Genomic DNA, 13,373 nt, shown 5'->3' on the forward strand with positions numbered 1-13,373 from the left:
TGTAGTGTTGGATATGTGGCAAGGATCATCGTAAGGGGTACTCTCCACAGTATTAGGGTGGTAGACCCTAGATCTATAACACTCAGATCTATATGCACATATAGTTGGTGATGTTTGTCATAGCATTCTTCATATTTATGCAACTGTGGACAACAGACAAGAGGATCTTCACACGTCTATCGTTGAGATGGACGGTAAGCTTTGTGATCAATTTGTTTCTATTTTGGTTGATCCTGGATCTAATTATAGTTATATTAATCTTGACCTAGTGGATAAGTATGGTTTGATAAAAGAAGTGTATGCACAATCTTGGTTGGTACAGTTGGCTACAGGTACAAAGAAGAGAGTTCACCATTCGGTAAGAGATTTTGCAATCAAGTTCAATGGTTTGCCAAAAAGAACACATTTGAATGTACTACTATTGGGATCGTATAGTATGCTTTTGGAAATGGACTAGCTGTACCTTTATAGGACCAAAGTGGATTGCTTCAACAAGGCCATTAAGTGTGTGGATGATAATGGGGAAAATAGAATTTTTCATGGAAAGAAGAAGCCTGAATTAGTGAGGATGGTTACCAATGTGCAGGCTAAGAATAGTTGCAAAAAAAGGTTGTGTCATGTTTGTAGTGCATATATCTAGTGAAACGGTAAAGATGTCGAGGATGTAGAAATCTTCAAGAGGTACCTAGTATTGTTGCAATATCAAGATGTGTACATGGTATTCTCTATTGAGTTGGTTCCAGGGGCAACACCAGCATCGAAGGCACCTTACAAGATGAATACTTTAGAGCTATTAGACTTGAAATTGTAATTAAAGGAGATGCTTCCCAAGGGATATATTAGGCCAAGTGTATCACCTTAGGGTGCACCAATATTGTTCGTAAAGAAGAAAGGTGATACTCTCAAATTGTGCATTGACAAGAGGCAACTGAATAAGGTAACGATCAAGAAGAGGTACCTATTTCCAAGGATCGATGATTTGTTTGATCAGTTGAAGGGAGCAACATTGTTCTCTAAGAACGACTTGAGATCGGGATACCATCAGGTACACATCAAGGAAGATGATATCTAAAAGACTGTGTTGAGGACTAGGTATGGGAATTATGAGTTTGTCGTAGTTCCATTCAGTTTGGATAATTCTCTAAATACATTTATGTGTTTGATGAATAGTGGTTTGCGTCCTTATCTGGACAAGTTTGTTATTGTATCCATTGGTGACATCTCGATATACTCTAAGACTGAAGAAGAGCATGTTGAGGATTTAGCATCCATGCTGAGATTGCTAAGAGAGCATGAGTTGTACGCCAAGATTAGCAGGTGGATCTTATTTCAGATAGAGGTACATTACCTGGGACATGTTGTCTCCCAGGAAGGCATAACAGTAGATCTGAAAAAGATAAGGACCATCATGGAGTGGGTAGCTCCTAAAAATGTGGATGAGGTGAGATCATTCTTGGGTTTGGAGGGCTACTACATGAGGTTCATTGGGAAATTCTCATGCATTGCATATCATATCACATCATTAAAGAGGGAAGGTAAGAAGTTCGAATGGACAAAATAATGTGCAACTAGTTTTGAGTAGCTCAAGCAGTTGTTGACACATGCATTAGTGTTAAAGTTTTCAGACCCAAACAAATAATTGTAGTTTGTACAGATGCTTGTAAGAGAGTACTTGGTGGAGTTATTATGCAAGAAGGATATGTAGTGTGTTATGAATCACGGAAATTGAATGAGCACGAGTAGAACTATCTGATACATGATCTTGAGCTAGTAGCAATCATACATCCATTGAATATGTGGATGCACTATCTTTTGGGAAGGAGGTTTGTATTGATGAGTGATCACAATAGGTTGAGATACTTGTTTGACCTACTAAATCTAAATGCTAGGCAAGCTAGATGGTTGGCTACCCTTAGTGAGTTTGACTTCAAGACTAGATACATTAAGGGAAAGGAGAACGAAGTTGCAGGTGCTCTTAGCAGGATGGTACAAGTAAATCATATAACAGATATGAGCTCTTATGGGATAGCGTTATAGGATAGGATCTTGCAGGAAGGATAATGGGATGACAATACATGGAGATTATGCACAAGCTGTAGCAGAGTATAGGTATAGGTAGTAATACAGGTACATGTATCTATGGTAGTGGTATAGCTACAGGTATAGATGCAGCTACATAAGATGTGGAGTATTGTCTTACGACAGATGGTTTGGTGAGATTCAGGGATAGGATCTATGTGCCAAATTGCAGTGAGCTCAAGAAGCTTATATTGAGGAAGTTTTAGTTGAATCCATTCTTGGATCACCCAGGATATCAGAAGACATTGATGATGGTGAAGAAATCCTACTATTGGCTGAGTTTGAAGAAGGAAGTGGCAGAATTCGTGGCTAAGTATTGGGACTGTCAGCAGGTAGAGGAAGAATGTAAGCATCAAGGTGGTATACTACAACCTATTATGATTCCAGAATGGAAATTGGAGTTCATTTCCATGGATTTCATTAGAGGTCTTGCCGAAAATAGTGAGACATAATGATTATATTATGCTCATGATCGACAAGCTAAGCAAGGTATATCACTTCATTCTAGCGAAGACTACATATTGATCTAGTGCGGTCTCATTTTTTTTATCAAGGATATCATGAGATTACATGGTTTTCTAAAGAATATTGTGTCGAATAGGGATGTGAAGTTCACTTCCAAGTTTTGGAAGGAGCTATTTGAAGGTTTGGGTACAAAGTTGCCCTTTAGTAAAACATATCATGCACAGACATATGGATAGATAGAGAGGGTCAACAATATCTTGGAGGATGTGTTGAGTATGTACATGATGCACTAGCAGAGGAGATGGGAGGAGTATCTTCCATTGGTTGAGTTCGCATACAAAAATGGTTACCAGGAGTCATTAAGGATGAGTCCTTTAAAGGCATTGCATGGGTGTAGTTGTAATGCTCCCATTAGCTGGAGTGATCGAGTGAATAGGGTAATTATTGGACTAGATATGTTGGAAGACATGGAATAGGAAATGAAAGTTATAAATAAGAATATAAAGGCAGCATCGGATAAACAAAAGAGTTATGCAAATCAACATAGGGAATTGAAGGAGTTTCATGCTGGGGAGCATGTGTATTTGGAAATCAAGCCCAAGAAGGTCTTTTTGAGGATTGGATCATGTGCCAAGTTGGCACCATGTTATTATGGGCCTTTTGAGATCCTTGACAAGATTGCATTAGTGGCCTATCGACTTGCACTATCTCTAACAGTGAAAGTCCATGATGTTTTCCATGTTTCATTTCTTAAGAAGTATGTTAAATATGTTGATCATGTTATTGATTGATATCTATTGCAAGTGGAGCAACAAGGAGAATTCCAGATAAAGCCTCAATGCATATTTTAGCAAAAGCATCTCATGCTCAGGAACAAATCGATAGAGCAAGTTAAAGTGCAATGTAAGCACTTCGGGCCTGAAGACGCTACATGGGAGATGGAAGATGAGATGCGGGCCATGTATCCTTCTTTCTTTGCTAGTTGAAGCAAAGCAATTTTGGTGTGATGTTTGGTATATGTTTGGCATAAGTTTTACTGATGTTTTGGTATATGTATATATGTATATGAATGTAAATACCACCATGATCCAAGTTATAAAGCTCCAATAAGCACTATGGTTGTTATCTTGTCCTGTTGTCATGATCTTTTGTTTTTGAGCAAGTCATTCATTGTAAATACTCCAACGAGCTAAGTTATAAACCTCCATGGGCAATATATTTTCTTTTCAATTTTTTTTCTGACACCTTGGTGTAGTTTAACATTGAGGATGGTGTTCCCCAAGGGGGAGGGTTTTGTAACAGCCCTCGCGAAAATTCTATGTAATAAAAGTTAATAAAGGAAAAATAAGACCATGATTAAGGGACACTTAATCCAAGCTGAATGTTGGGCAAAGATATCCTAGTGGGCATCACTAAATGTGTTTATGGCTAAAGGAAATTGGCAAAGGCGTTAAAAGGATAAAATGCATTTTTGGCACATTTAATTATGAAAATAAAGGAAACTAGGAGAAAAGTAAGGTGAAAGGTCACAAGTTGCATGTGAGGAGGAAATTGAAGGAAAATAATAGAAAATGAGTAAAATAATTGGTGACCGTCTTATTTATTTGGTCTTGTATGTGGATGATATATTGTTGATTGGAAATGACAAAGAAATTATCCAGGATTTGAAGACCCAATTGTCCTCCAAATTCGACATGAAGGATCTTGGTGTGGAAAATTATATTTTGGGCATGGAAATTAAATGAGATCAGGCAAAGAGGTTGCTCTGGTTAAACAAAAGGAAGTATGTTGAGACAATACTATAGATATTTAATATGCAAGATTAGCTGTACCTTTATAGGACCAAAGCGGATTGCTTCAACAAGGCCATTAAGTGTGTGGATGATAATGGGGAAAATAGAATTTTGCATGGAAAGAAGAAGCCTGAATTAGTGAGGATGGTTACCAATGTGCAGGCTAAGCGTAGTTGCAAAAAAGGTTGTGTGATGTTTGTAGTGCATATATCTAGTGACAACGGTAAAGATGTCGAGGATGTAGAAATCTTCAAGAGGTACCTAGTATTGTTGCAATATCAAGATGTGTACATGGTATTCTCTATTGAGTTGGTTCCAGAGGCGGCACCTTACAAGATGATTACTCTAGAGCTAGTAGACTTGAAATTGTAATTAAAGGAGATGCTTCCCAAGGGATTTATTAGGCCAAGTGTATCACCTTAGCGTGCACAAATATTGTTCGTAAAGAAGAAAGGTGATACTCTCAAATTGTGCATTGACCAGAGGCAGCTGAATAAGGTAACGATCAAGAAGAGGTACCTATTTCCAAGGATCGATGATTTGTTTGATCAGTTGAAGGGAGCAACATTGTTCTCTAAGATCGACTTGAGATTGGGATACCATCAGGTACACATCAAGGAAGATGATATCTAAAAGACTGTGTTGAGGACTATGTATGGGAAGTATGAGTTTGTCGTAGTTCCATTCAGTTTGGATAATTCTCTAAATACATTTATGTGTTTGATGAATAGTGGGTTGCGTCCTTATCTGGACAAGTTTGTTATTGTATCCATTGGTGACATCTCGATATACTCTAAGAATGGAGAAGAGCATGTTGAGGATTTAGCATCCATGTTGAGATTGCTAAGACAGCATGAGTTGTACGCCAAGATTAGCAGGTGGATCTTATTTCAGATAGAGGTACATTACCTAGGACATGTTGTCTCCCAGGAAGGCATAACAGTAGATCTGAAAAAGATAAGGACCATCATGGAGTGGGTAGCTCCTAAAAATGTGGATGAGGTGAGATCATTCCTGGGTTTGGAGGGCTTCTACATGAGGTTCATTGGGAAATTCTCATGCATTGCATATCATATCACATCCTTAAAGAGGAAAGGTAAGAAGTTCGAATGGACAAAATAATGTGCAACTAGTTTTGAGTAGCTCAAGCAGTTGTTGACACATGCATTAGTGTTAAAGTTTGCAGACCCAAATAAATAATTATAGTGTGTACAGATGCTTGTAAGAGAGTACTTGGTGGAGTTATTATGCAAGAAGGATATGTAGTGTGCGATGAATCACGGAAATTGAATGAGCACGAGTAGAACTATCTGATACATGATCTTGAGCTATTAGCAATCATACATCCATTGAATATGTGGATGCACTATCTTTTGGGAAGGAGGTTTGTATTGATGAGTGATCACAATAGGTTGAGATACTTGTTTGACCTACTAAATCTAAATGCTAGGCAAGCTAGATGGTTGGCTACCCTTAGTGAGTTTGACTTCAAGACTAGATACATTAAGGGAAAGGAGAACTAAGTTGCAGGTGCTCTTAGCAGGATGGTACAGGTAAATCATATAACAGATATGAGCTCTTATGGGATAGAGTTATAGGATAGGATCTTGCAGGAAGGATAATGGGATGACAAGTACATGGAGATTATGCACAAGCTGTAGCAGAGTATAGGTATAGGTAGTAATACAGGTACATGTATCTATGGTAGTGGTATAGCTACAGGTATAGGTGCAGCTACACAAGATGTGGAGTATTGTCTTACGACAGATGGTTTGGTGAGATTCAGGGATAGGATCTATGTGCCAAATTGCAGTGAGCTCAAGAAGCTTATATTGAGGAAGTTTTAGTTGAATCCATTCTTGGGTCACCAAGGATATCAGAAGACATTGATGATGGTTAAGAAATCCTACTATTGGCTGAGTTTGAAGAAGGAAGTGGCAAAATTCGTGGCTAAGTGTTGGGACTGTCAGCAGGTAGAGGAAGAATGTAAGCATCAAGGTGGTATACTACAACCTATTATGATTCCAGAATGGAAATTGGAGTTCATTTCCATGGATTTCATTACAAGTCTTGCCGAAGATAATGAGACAGCATGATTATATTATGCTCATGATCGACAAGCTGAGCAAGGTATATCACTTCATTCTAGTGAAGACTACATATTGATCTAGTGAGGTCTCATATTTTTTTATCAAGGACATCATGAGATTACATGGTTTTCTGAAGAATATTGTGTCGAATAGGGATGTGAAGTTCACTTCCAAGCTTTGGAAGGCGCTATTTGAAGGTTTGGGTACAAAGTTGCCCTTTAGTAAAACTTATCATTTACAGACATATGGATAGATAGAGAGGGTCAACAATATCTTGGAGGATGTGTTGAGTATGTACATGATGCACTAGCAGAGGAGATGGGAGGAGTATCTTCCATTGGTTGAGTTCGCATACAAAAATGGTTACCAGGAGTTATTAAGGATGAGTCCTTTAAAGGCATTGCATGGGTGTAGTTGTAATGCTCCCATTAGTAGGAGTGATCGAATGAATAGGGTAATTATTGGACTAGATATGTTGGAAGACATGGAATAGGAAATGAAAGTTATAAATAAGAATATAAAGGTAGCATCGAATAAACAAAAGAGTTATGCAAATCAACATAGGGAATTGAAGGAGTTTCATGCTGGGGAGCATGTGTATTTGGAAATCAAGCATAAGAAGGTCTTTCTGAGGATTGGATCATGTGCCAAGTTAGCACCATGTTATTATGGGCCTTTTGAGATCCTTGACAGGATTGCATTAGTGGCCTATCGACTTGCACTATCTCTAACAGTGAAAGTCCATGATGTTTTCAATGTTTCATTTCTTAAGAAGTATGTTAAATATGTTGATCATGTTATTGATTGATATCTATTGCAGGTGGAGCAACAAGGAGAATTCCAGATAAAGCCTCAATGCATATTTCAGCAAAAGCATCTCATGCTTAGGAACAAATCGATAGAGCAAGTTAAAGTGCAATGTAAGCACTTTGGGCCTGAAGACGCTACATGGGAGATGGCAAATCAGATGTGGGCCATGTATCCTTCTTTTTTTGCTGGTTGAAGCAAAGCAATTTTGGTGTGATGTTTGGTATATGTTTGGCATAAGTTTTACTGATGTTTTGGTATATGTATATATGTATATGAATGTAAATACCACCATGATCCAAGTTATAAAGCTCCAATAAGCACTATGGTTGTTATCTTGTCCTGTTGTCATGATCTTTTGTTTTTGAGCAGGTCATTCATTGTAAATACTCCAACGAGCTAAGTTATAAACCTCCATGGGCAATATATTTTCTTTTCAATTGTTTTTCTGACACCTCGGTGTAGTTTAACATTGAGGATGGTGTTCCCCAAGGGGGAGGGTTTTGTAACAGCCCTCGCGAAAATTCTATGTAATAAAAGTTAATAAAGGAAAAATAAGACCATGGTTAAGGGAGACTTAATCCAAGCTGAATGTTGGGCAAAGATATCCTAGTGGGCATCACTAAATGTGTTTATGGCTAAAGGAAATTGGCAAAGGCATTAAAAGGAAAAAATGCATTTTTGGCACATTTAATTATGAAAATAAAGGAAACTAGGAGAAAAGTAAGGTGAAAGGTCACAAGTTGCATGTGAGGAGGAAATTGAAGGAAAATAATGGAAAATGAGTAAAATAAAGGCTTCATTGATAAAAAGGCTTTGGATGATCAATTTGAAACCTTTTTCCAGTTCAGTTTTGGGGCTCTCTCATTATTTCTCTCTCTCTCTCTCACTCTTGGAATCTTAAAGTTTTCTTGGAGCACTCTAATTTTGGAGCAAGGAAGGAAAACCAAGAAATGGAAGGAAAAGGAAAGGAAAGGAAAGAAATGATTAAGCAAGGAAGCACATGATCAAGCATCTTCAACAGAAATACTTGCAGGTAACATATTGCATGTGTGATTTCCTAGTTGGTTTTGACATGCATGGCTTTGCATATTGGCATATTTACTATAGAAAGATCAATTTAATAAATTATTTTTTTCAAAAATAAAATTTATTGCAATTTTTATTCATCAATATAGTTATTAATTATTGTTATTAGATAATATAAATGTGATATAATTTGAGTGGGCCTAATGGTTAAGACCATGTGTTTCCTCCTAGGAGTTCATAGGTTCAAAACCAGAGCAGGGTAGAGTATGTATGCCTCCGCAGACTTAGCAATCAAATTGTTGCACGGAGGTAGGTCCCTTGTCCCACAACAAAGAGGTCTCATACACCAATTTAATGTCTGACTTAGTTCTTAAAATTAAATAATAATAATAATATATTTACACCTCATCATTATTTTGAAATCCTCTTTTATCAAGTGAAAAATATGAAAAGTATCAAATGTTTTATGCCGGCGAAAATATATAATGGTTAATTATTATGAATGTGCATATAATCGAAATTTCCCATCCGTGTAAAAAAAAAGACTTATTTTAAACCTGGATAAATATTATTAAAACATATTAAATAGTGTAACTCGGAAAAAGTATATTAGAGGAGGACACTAAATATTTTATCCCACCGAAAATATCAAACGACGTCATCCCTCCAGGCACCCTCTGTGTTCCTGTTTTTGGAATTTTGCGGACAGGTTATCAGTCTTACCTAATTAGATTTTTCTAAATTTTATGAAATTAAGTTTAGCGTTTTTTTCAAAGCGCTCAAATGGAGAGGGAACAAAAGCTGCATGCAAGCGTCAATCATGTCATCACTATGCCGAGTAACATTTAATGTTGGGAAAGCATTATGGAAGGCGTTCACGGATTGACTTACCTCTCTATATCAGACGGTCGCTTGGCATTAACTAATTTCCACTACTAAGAGGTAAAAGCCTGCCCAAACCACACTATGGAGCCATTAACAACTTGTATAAAATGAACAACAAAAATGAACAAGACCCAAATAGTTAGAAAGAAAAAAATATAATTACGAACAATACCTTTCACAGTGAAAACCAAGAAGAATTGCTACACAATACAAGAAAATTACTACCACAACAGGGATAAACTCTGTAAGGGAAGGAAAAGAACATGGGTCATCGTCACTCAAAGTTTGGATAAGAATTGCTACACAATACAAGAAAATTACTACCACAATAGGGATAAACTTCGTAGAGGATGGAAAAGAACATGGGTCATCCTCACTCAAAGTTTGGATAGTAGAAAAAGGGAAGGGGAAGTAAGAAAACACCACAAACAACTCTCATTGATTAGAAGAAGAACCATGGGGATCGAAAGGAAGAGAAAACAACATAATGTCAAACCCATTTGCAACCGCAACTTGCATCTGGCGTAACCACAAACCATAGTAACAAAGCTAGAGAATACACGGAGCCAAGGGAAGGGTCAATGAACTAAGGCTTGCAATGAACATTGACATAATCACATAAAATAGTAACAGAGCAAGAAAACTCAAAGAGGCAATGAAGGAGTCCACGAATACAGGAAATACAATGAAGATTCAGGAGAACATAACTCTTTGAGCATATGCTAACGCTAGTCTCGAAATAGGCCTAAGAGAAAATGAAAATTCATCGTCCACTAGCCATCAACCAATGGGATCAACATGAGTGGGGCTAGCCCCCACAAAACTCAGAAAATCTCAATCGACCATCATCAATCACCGTTGATCCAAAATCCAACGGTCGAGTAAACGTCAAGTATGCGAATAGGGTCAGGGAGAAAGACCTGCGTTTAATATGAGGGAAAGTGTGTACACCGTAGTTACCCACCGTGGATCCCACCATGCATATGGCGATGATCCTAACCACGGATCCCACTATGCATATGGCGATGATCCTAACCAAGGTAAAGGGGAATTTTTCCTTAGAAGAGGTCATGCTAAACGCTAAACCAATGCAACGGTTCCATAAGCATAGGCCTTTGTCGCGATTGACCTAGGGTGAAATCAACCTGCAAAAGAATGACGTCCCTTTTGGTCTGATTTGACGCCAAACAATTATATATATATATATATATATATCCATGGCTACAATGATACACAACGAACTATGAATAAAACATTTTGGAATGTGTTATCAATGCAAACGTTAGAAGTTGTAAATAATAAAAAAAGAATAATTCAATATACATATATAAAGATTTGAGAGACGTCATAGGATTGAACTGACAAGATCATTGTAACAACTTACAAATTTGCTTTAGAGAAAATGCAAATGAAAAAATGATTTTAGAGGTAGTCAACCAGATGAAACATTGTACTACGAAATTTTCTTGTTTAAATCCCAATGAATAAACATTTGCGAATTCGACCTTCTAGAATTGCATATTGAAACTTTATAGCGTTTAGCAAGAGCGCTCATCCTCTCTGCTATTTTGCTGTGATGTTGAAACTAAACAAAGGAACCACAGTGTGAGTACAAATTCCATCTCCATGTTGTACAAATGAGTTCAATTTGATATGCAAAAACACCATTAGATTTTTTGATCAGCCTAAACAAACATTAGATTAATGGAAGGCCAACACTGTTAAGAAAGACTTTGGGGCGGATGTGGGGGAGGAACCCACTCCTACCCTGATGATAGAGGAAGTGCATTGATCGACTGGATAGTGCTCCATTGTTCGCATTTTAGGGTAGGCATGCATTTTGGCACATATATGTAGATCATAATCTACATACTTCTTATGTATGAGGAACATCGTTGGTCGTGGATTTATGCGAAAGGATTCTTCCTCAAAATAGATAGTGCTCATGTATGTCCATTGTATATTTCAACAACAATTAAAAGTTAGTGCACAATTAATTCATGTTATTGGGATATGAAATAAGACACTAAAGTAAGACTCTAGCGTTATTGATTAATCATAAATATAAAAATATTTTTATTTTATTATGATACTAAATAATACATATATTCAATTTAGAATGTTAAACATTCGAAATGATATAATTCAAAGGTTAACGGTTAACAATTAGCAATTAAAGAAAAAATCTATTGCTAAAGCTTTCTTTCACATGGAGTAATAAAATTTTATTAATAATTGAATGTTATTATTATTTTAATTATTAAAAGAAAATATATTATTATAATTAGTTAGCTAAAATTTTCCTCTTTCAACTTAAGGTGGATGAGTATTTATTGACATTTTATTTTCAATTAATGGCCTAGATTGATTCTAAAGGGAATATGCTCAGCATTTGCTTCATTTGAATATTAATCAAGGGTTGCAGTGTGTAAGAGAGTCTGTTAGGTTGCATTGACTTTTAATAAATTTTAAAAAGCTGATGTGCAAATGCCCACCAATTTCTTAGGGATTTTCAAAGCATGCATAATTTTAGAAAAAATGTCTTATATCTTGGATGTAAAGGATAGAAACTCTAAAACACTTTCGTATTATAAAGACCTTGGATTGTCAAGGGTTAAGTAAAATTAAAGTTAATAATAATATTTTTGGTTTAATAATTTTTTTTTTAATATATTTATCAATGGTAGATATAAATGAAGTCTTCGGTTATATCAACCACAATAATATTTTTAATGTGGTTGTACTAGTTTAAACACTATAGGATGGAAAGATGAATTATATTTTTGAAAACAAAAAAAATATTGTTATTTTTATTTATCAATATAATTATCAATCATTGTTATTGGAGAACCTAAATTGTCACCTTATCATTACTTGGAAATTCAAACTTATCATGTGAAATATATAAAAAAATATTTAATGTTTTGTCTAAGCGAAAAATACATTGGAAAATAATAGTTAATTATTATGAGCGTGCATATAATCGACTTGTTAGGTAGATAACAAAATTCAATAAAATTATTTTAAACAATGTTAAATACTAACACAACCACATTAATAAATGTGGTTGATATACGTTGTAGGCATCAAGTTAATATATGTTATATTTTAAACTTAATATTATAAACCATAATATCGAACTCAATATTATAAGTGCTAATTATAAAACCTATATTACAAACCTAATATTAAATATTAATATATTAACTATGCATTAAGAAAATATTAATATATTATTATATATTAATTAGTATTTAACCCAAGGAATTTATATTATAAATCTTAAAGAGTAATATTTTAAATCCAAGGGAATAATATTAAACCCTATGAATAAGAACCCTTAAATTAATAAACCCAACGGATTGATATTATAAACCCAAGGGATTAACACTAAAATCCCAAGGGATTATAAACCTAATAGAATAATATTAAACCCAAGAGATTAATATTATGACCCAAGGTATATAAACCCTAAGATAAATATTAAAAACCCTAAAATAAACATTGTTGACCATGGTTGATTTTCCCTTATTAGAATACGACGTTGGACCATGGCTGACCATATTTGACAATGATTGATTTTCATATCGATCCAATATTTGTTACAATGCAATGTTGGATCATGGTAGATTAAACCAATGGAACTAATATTATAAACTCAAAGTACATAAACCCTAAGATAAATATTATAAACACTAAAATAAACATGGTTACCTATGGTTGATCGTTATTGATTTTCAAATCGAGAGAATCTTTGTCTCAATGTGACATTGGACCATGGTTGACCATGATTCATATTGTAAACCCAAGGGAATAATACTAAAACCCCAAGGGATTATAAACCCAACGGAGTAATATTAAACCCAAGGGACTAAAATTATAAACACAACGTATATAATCCTTAAGATAAATATTATAAACACTAAAATAAACATGGTTGACTGTGATTGACCATGGCTAATTTTCATATTGTGACAATCCTTGTTACAATGCGACGTTGGACCATGGTTGACCAAGATTGACCATGATGAACTAAAGCGAAGGGACTAATATTATAAACTCAAGGTATATAAACCCTAAGATAAATATTATAAACATTAAAATAAACATGCTTGACCATGGTTGATTTTCATATTGAGACAATCCTTGTCACAATGCGACATTGGACAATAGTTGACCATTATTGATTTTATGAAACATGGTTGACCATTATTAACCATGGTTG

This window comes from Pinus tabuliformis, chromosome 7 (assembly GCF_031772625.1).
Source record: "Pinus tabuliformis cultivar Carrire ecotype Pingquan chromosome 7, CPIR1, whole genome shotgun sequence".
In the NCBI taxonomy this organism is placed as follows: domain Eukaryota; kingdom Viridiplantae; phylum Streptophyta; class Pinopsida; order Pinales; family Pinaceae; genus Pinus; species Pinus tabuliformis.